This window comes from Clupea harengus, chromosome 24 (genome assembly GCF_900700415.2).
Source record: "Clupea harengus chromosome 24, Ch_v2.0.2, whole genome shotgun sequence".
Taxonomy (NCBI): domain Eukaryota; kingdom Metazoa; phylum Chordata; class Actinopteri; order Clupeiformes; family Clupeidae; genus Clupea; species Clupea harengus.
The window spans coordinates 18,576,087-18,583,586 of record NC_045175.1 but is presented as its reverse complement, the minus strand read 5'-3'; the positions used below and the strand labels follow the sequence as shown (position 1 = coordinate 18,583,586).

Here is a 7,500-nt window from a genome sequence, read left to right as displayed (position 1 = left end):
TGGTTCCATGAGGGCTGGGTGGAGCTGCTCTAGTTGCGTATGGTGGTCGATTTATATTTAGAATCCATGCCTCCATCCATTAATGTATCCATTTGTTTGTTTATTTGTTTTTGAGTGTTCATTTTTTTAGTTGTTTTAGGTATTTCCTAAGATCTTCCCTGACAACCTGAAGCCTGGCAGTGAGGGAAACTTTTCATTCATTCATTCATTCATTCATTCATTCATGTATCCATTCATTCACTCACTCACTTACTCAAAAGATTTGTTCTCCTCCCCTAAAAAGTTTATGTAGATGTGGTTTGTGTGTGTGTGTGTCTGTTTATGTGTGGTCATGTATGTATGTGTGTGTGTGTTTATGTATGTATGTATGTGTGTGTGTGTGTGTGTGTGTGTGTGTTTATGTGTGGTGCTGTGTGTGTGTTTATGTATGCATGTGTGTGTGTGTTTATGTGTGGTGCTGTGTGTGTGTTTATGTATGTATGTGGTGTGTGTGTGTGTGTGTGTGTGTGTTTATGTGTGGTGCTGTGTGTGTGTTTATGTATGTATGTGGAGTGTGTTTGTGGTGTCATATGTGTGAGAGACACATAAAGCAATGAATAGTTAGACCAACACAAAGGATGACAACTAAAACTCTCGGATCACTGAAGGCTAAATCTTTAATTGACTCAAAGCGCCAACACTGTACCAAAACACCCCTGAGTCAAGCAGGAAGAGTACATAGACACATAGGAGAGAATACAACAGCTCACTAAGACATCGGAGAAATAGCCTCTTAAAGAACACTTTTATTATCATCTATGCATAGTTTTAAAGATGTAAAGAATTGCATATTAATTAGGGTCAACATCAAATAGATAAAGCAAGTCATTTAAAAAAACAACTGACATTTTAAGACTTTTATACTCTTAAAAAATAAGAAACTGTACAGGAGGTCAACACAAAACAACATCCTCTATTTTGTGACTGACTTTAACCACTCTTTGACTGTGAAAAAAAGATAGTCAGTCGCTATGATGCATGATGTTTACGTTATAAATATTGATGAATGTTATCAATAATGCTTTATGGATACTAGTTGATACTACCACTTTCTTATCACCAATACATAGTCTTAAAACCAGAACAAATCTGCATATTGAGTAAACATAAAATATTATAAAAAAGTGCAAATAGATAAAGCGGGTAAAGACTTTTATACTGTGCTGCATTCTGTAGAAAAAAAATAAGAAACTGTACAGGAGGTCAACACAAAACATCTTCCTCCTTTTTATGACTGACTTTAACCACTCTTTGCCTTGGCAAAAAAATCCATTGGTGCTTGCTAGAAAATATACATAAAATGACCTGTTGAGTCTCTAAGTGCCTTATTTCTGTAGCGGCAGGAGTGATGCCTTCATTTCATCTGTAGAACAGTAACCATAGTAACCTTCATGACATTTATTTCATCTGTAGAACAGTAAACACAGTAACCTTCATGACATTCATTTCATCTGTAGAACAGTAACCATAGTAACCTTCATGACATTCATTTCATCTGTAGAACAGTAACCATAGTAACCTTCATGACATTCATTTCATCTGTAGAACAGTAACCATAGTAACCTTCATGACATTCATTTCATCTGTAGAACAGTAACCTTCATGACATTCATTTTGGGAAGACTTTAGTTGAAGGGCTTTTAGAACGTGAAAATGTGTGCTTATGAAGATCTTATATCAGTAGTTGCCAAATTACATATATAAATAAATACACTGTGTTGCCATAACTACTCATGTTATGGGTGTATCAGTGCACACAGTTAATCATCACACGCAGCATCCTTTGCTTCAAAGTTAACTAAATACATTTTACTAAAACTACGGGGACATGCTGTTAAAACTCGTTATCCAGTGCTTATGCGTTTAAAGTCCGTATGTAGGTACACTTCAACTGTTCCCCTGATCTCGAATGACACACACTGAAACAGCTCTCTGAGAATGCCCCACTGAAAGGGATCTGTACTTTAATCTATGGATGAATTTGATTTTAAGTCACCTGTTTATGGACTGCTAATGATTACTTGTTGCAGTATTAAAATAACTGTTCACTAAACTGTTTTTTATTCTGTGTGACACAACGGGCTCAGAGTGATTACATTTATCAATATACTAAGCAATTCATCCATATACTAAGCAATATATTAATTGTCGCCATGGCTTTTAAGACATAGTACATTTGTTCTGAATGACGAACTAAGCTTAGGTTTGCATAATATCAAACTATTATATGGTTGCACTATAACACAATTGTGTAAACGTGTAGGTGTCTGTGTTTGCATTTGTGTATATGTCTATGTGCGTGTGTGTGTGTGTGTCTGTGTATGAGTGTGTGTGTGTGTGTGTGTGTCTGTGTGTGTGTGTGTGTGTTTATTTTATGGCTATGTGTGTGTGTGTGTGTGTGTGTATGTGAGTGTGTATGTGTGTTTCTCTGTGTGTGTGTGTGTGTGTGTGTGTGTGTGTGTGTGTGTGTGTGTGCATGCATGAGTATTTAAGCTGTGTGTCTGTGCGTGCACAAGTATGAAAAGCTATGTGTGTGTGTGTGTGTGTGTGTGTGTGTGTGAAACCATCCACACACATTTTCATAGCATTTAAATATTCTGTACCTCCTATTTGAAATAGCTTTCACTGAATTGATGTGCAAACCTTCAGCCTTCAACTGAACCAACAACAATCCACACGATAATACCTCATATCTAGCTTCAATCTCTCCTACTTATAAAATGGCTTCATATTCACATTTCCTGAGCTGCTATTGGCTAAAGCTTCTTCAGTTGGTTAACATAAATAAAGGAAGTAGGCTACAGTTGTCCCCCATTGGTGAAGACAAAAAAGAAACAGCTGCCCAGAACCTGTTCTGATTGGATGGGACACAGGAAGTCCAGATTTGAACTGATGTCCTGTTGGCTGGAGAAACAGGGAGAGCAAAGCTTGCAAAGCACTGTGGGTCTTCTGAAGGTCAGGGGTCGAATCACAGCTGGGTGGTCTTCATGGGCTGCAGGAAGAAGCCAGAGGTGAAAGGTCAAGCAGAGGTTATTTAAATGATTTTAGATCACTATGGAAATGGTTTACAGAAATGAATCCACTGTTATTTTGGGTCATAAAAAGGGCCAAAATAACTTATCATGTAAAGGGGTTATTAAACCGTTGTTGGGAACAGTTTTGGTGTTATGTAACATGTAGTGAGGACGTGCCACATAAGCCAACACAAAGATATCAACTTGCACGCACGCACACACTCTCACACACACACACACAAACACACACACACACACACTCATACCTGCTGGCTGTTGCTGGATGAGTTGGTGTACTCTGTGTAATCCCTCTTTCTTCGAGTGCAGATACCTCGCAGGAACTTGACATACTCATCTCTCACCTGCAGGGGGCAGTGTTATATAAGACACACTTCTCTTTGCAAACATTTCTTCTCAGACATCTAGCACTATTCATGTTTATTTAACATAGTAAATGTGGTGAATTCATGTAATTGTTTTACCTAATATATGTGCCTTTGTGAATTTCTATTATAAATCTACACTTTCATTCTCATAATTTCCATTTAAACCTTAATGTGTTCAAGAAAGTTGACAGAAAAAGGTATATAAAGTTCTCAAAAATAGATACAATTGTCAGAGTTTTGAGGGTGGGGTGGGGGGGTGGGGTGTTAATTTGCATATTGCAGTTAAGGTCACATTAAAAAGGAATCCTTCAAAACAGGGTTTCCCATTCCATTGTAATGATAGTTTTCTTTCAAGGGTTCTTCATCTCAGCCTCATTCTGTGATCTTTGGTTTTACTAGAGCTTGGTTTCTAATTACGTCTGGAACACAACTCCTCTTTCTTTTCACACAGGCAACTAACAGAGAAACGTTTCTTCTGCAAGCGTTTCACCACATTGTGTGTTCTGCCCTCTGATTTATTTATGTTAGCAAAGGTTGTTATATATTGTTCGGAGTGATTTGACATTTCATGTTACAATATATAATTGTTATAGAGACCCGCACACAGTACTGTATTAGTTTCTGTTGACAGACTTTTACTTTGACACCATGCAAATGCATGTATGGTGGGATAGAACACTTTGTGGCAAGGAATAAGATCTGCACACGGTGCAAGCCTCTTTATTGTGTTACACTTTTCCTCACACCCTCGAAAGCAATGGCTGTACGTTTTTGGTTATCTCACACAGTATTTAATATGTATGAGTGACCTACATTTAGTTTCTATGAAATATGCTAATATGTCACTGTTAGCATACCATTCATTCGTCGTTCCGTTAATGGCTAACGTTAGCACTTATTAGCCAGCTGTGCTGTAATAATATAGTAACTTGCTGTGTTAGTTAAGAGACCTTTTAAGTGTTTTTTGTTTCTTGTTTATTACAGTTTCACTCATAACTTTTTACCTGACGTATCAATAAAGGAGCAAGGCGCTCGCTTCCTGGCTCATGAAAATCGAGTTTGGCTGACTGTTTAACTGCGTTAACACACTGGTCGTGTAGAACACGTAGCAGGAACAGTATAAGGAGAGTGAGCTAAAAATGTATAGTGTAGACAGGTAAATAATGGTATTACAAATAAAATATGATGCATGTGTGTTTATACTCTATGTGTGTATGTGGAAGAGGGAAGGTTTGTGAGCATGTATGCATATGGGCAGGGACGTGCAGAGGAAAAAAGGGACAACACATTTTTGTCAGCGCCACTGCCACACCCCCTCCCCCTGGACGCATATTCTGCCTATATCACTTAAAACTCTGAAATTGTCAGGGTCGATCACTAACCGCCGCCGCCACACCCCCTCCCCCTGGACGCATATTCTGCCTATATCACTCAAAACTCTGAAATTGTCAGGGTCGATCACTAACCCCCGCCGCCACGCCCCCTCCCTGTGACGTTCGTGGTGCGACCGCACATGAACTGCACACTTCTGCCCCATGTTTGCGACCACTAGCGCACCTAACAGACATGGTTTGCACACACACACACACACACACACACAAACACTCATACCTCAGTGAAACTGCTAATTGCCCAGACTGGCAGGGGGGACTTTTAAAATGGTCTGGGCCAGACCACTTGGATAAGGTGTTTTTTTAACAAACCTTTGAGACCTCATTTATTTATGTCATAGTTATTTATTTGATTGAGGATCCTGATAAAATACTATGTTTGTGTCTCAGTGTCTGTTTTGTCATTGTTGTATTGTTTGGTTTGTGTCCCCCCCCGGTGTGTGGAAATGGTGCTGGCCGTCAGGTATATATGTTCATTGCTCTGTCTAGTTCAGTTAGTCAAGTCTTGTCAGGTATGTGCAGCTTTTGTTTTGACTGCTGATTTGTGTCCTCTACATCATTTAGAGGCTAAGCAGGTATTTTAAATAGAGCTTTTCAACTGCTGCATATTGTCCTCTACCCCATTTAGAGGCTGAGCAGGTGATGTTCATTTGAGAGGCTTAGCAGTTCTCCAGGATATTGTGAACCCTATTAAAACGGACTTTATATTTGAACCCTCACTCTGTCTCTGAGCTGTTTGGGCCAAACCCACACATTTTGACGTCAACCGAGGCTCGATCCGTCACACTCCCCCTGGACGCTTATTCCACAATTATTTTATCCGTAATACTACTTTAAAAAAAATATATATATTTCCTTCGGAGGGGCAACTTCAGTCGAGGAGGGCAAACGGGCAGTTGCCCGAGCTACCTTAGCGGCCTCCTGTGCACGTCCCTGCATATGGGAGTTGTTAGTGGCCAATAAAACTAAATGTAACTATGTGTGTGTATGTGTCTGACTCACAGGTGTGGACATGAGGCAGTGCATGATGAAGATGACCGCCCCCTGTAGGCTGTTGAAGATGGTGAAGAGGTAAGCCATTGCCACGCTCTTGAACATGAAGCAGCCGAACACCCACATACCCCCCAGAACACACAGCTGAGCCACCGCAGTCACCGTGAAACCCCTACACAGACAGAGACAAACACACACACAGAAGAAAAGAGGGAGGAGAGATGTTGACGTTTAAAACCCTTTCATTGAACCATCAAATGGATTTAAAAAAAGTGAAAAAGGCTACTATGTAGTCATACCCAACTACATCCACACAATGCTACCAAATTCATAAAGAAATATCACCATGTTAACAAAATTCTACCATTATCATCAATTTCCCACAGACCTCTACGTGAAAAAAGTCCAACATTGTCAAAGAGAGACAGAAGAGGGGGAATGAGAGATGGAGGGAGGGAGAGAAGGAGAATGAGTTACCACTTACGCACTGACACAACCCAATTATTAACTACATTAATAAAAGACAAAAGGAATAGGTCAGCTCCTCCTTTAAAATCCACTTGCCCATCATCTCCAACCTCACACAGCAGCTTCCCCAAACCCCAAGCCCTTGAAGAAGACATAATACCATTGACCGGTGTGTCAATCACTTTTCATGTGACCAGAGGGAGGGGGATGAAAAGGGTGATAATTCTGTCATGTATCAGTCAACATTATTGATGGGTTGGCATGACAACTAATATACTAAGCCTTTTTTGGAAACCTTGCTACAATCTGAACGGAACACTGAGCTGAGCCCCATCAGTCACAGTGACGACTAAACACACACACACATACACACACACACCCAGAAGGAGAGAGAGAGAGGGTCAGAGAGAGAGAGAGAGAGGGACAGAGAGAAGAGGAAGAAGGAGGGAGACAGAGAGAGATGGAGAGATAGTGAGGAAGAGAGGACAGAAGGAAAGAGAAAGAAAAAGAGAGAGGTGATGAGAGGGAGGTGAGGAGAGTGAGAGTTAGAGAGAGAGAGAGGGAGAGCAGGAGAAGGAATCATGACTGGGACGACTACTTAACCAACTCTTTTGTAAACCTCTTTATAATATGTTGACAGCTTTCTTTTTTATAGCCACATATTCTTGCCAATATGATCTGATATCTGTGCCAGAGAGAGAAGATCAAGGGTCGTCTCATAGCTCAGAGACTGTACTTGTGTTTTAACTTAATTGGTAGGCCTAAACATGACAACATTACTATGGGTGAATAGAGTGAAAAAGAAAAAGTTTAGTTTTAGTTTAGTATTTTTTCTGTTGTGGATAAAAAGTAAAATAATGAATATAATGCAAAAGGTTTACAATCTATGATCAACTCCTGGCAACTGTAAGAGTAAGTTTTTATTTTTTTTATTTCTCAGTGCTGGTGTGTGGGGTAGAAAATGAGGGAGGCCAAAAGCAAAGCCAAAGGTGTGAGGCTGTGTGTGTGTGTGTGTGTGTGTGTGTGTTTGCATGTGTGTGTGTGTGTCTGTGTGCATGCATGTGTCTCTGTGTGTGTGTTTGTGTGTGTGTGTGTGTGCATGTAGCTGTGTGTGTCTGTGTGTGTGTGCATATGTGTGTGTGTGTGTGTGTGTGTGTGTGTGTGTGTGTGTGTGTGTGTGTGTGTGTGTGTGTGTGTGTGTGTGTGTGC

The 7,500-nt window shown here is 40.1% G+C and overlaps 1 protein-coding gene and 1 long non-coding RNA gene across 8 annotated transcripts in view; both read right to left on the bottom strand.

The window, feature by feature from the left end:
- LOC105895829 (adhesion G protein-coupled receptor E5) overlaps nucleotides 1–7,500 on the bottom strand; it is an 82,016-nt gene that overhangs the window by 20,016 nt on the left and 54,500 nt on the right. For 3 of the 7 annotated variants that reach the window (XR_006151632.1, XR_006151633.1, XR_006151634.1), the window contains 3 exons: nucleotides 5,833–5,995; nucleotides 3,320–3,415; nucleotides 2,683–3,031 (listed from right to left, as the gene is read on the bottom strand). The exons of the other annotated variants lie outside the window; for them this stretch is intronic. The gene's annotated coding sequence lies outside the window, so the exon portion shown is untranslated. The remainder of the gene's footprint in view (nucleotides 1–2,682; nucleotides 3,032–3,319; nucleotides 3,416–5,832; nucleotides 5,996–7,500) is intronic. 7 annotated transcript variants of the gene reach the window in all.
- Nucleotides 639–2,357, bottom strand: LOC122128819. The gene is made up of 2 exons (XR_006151637.1): nucleotides 1,480–2,357; nucleotides 639–1,391 (listed from the first exon to the last, which is right to left on the bottom strand). It is a non-coding gene; the product is annotated as an uncharacterized LOC122128819 (long non-coding RNA).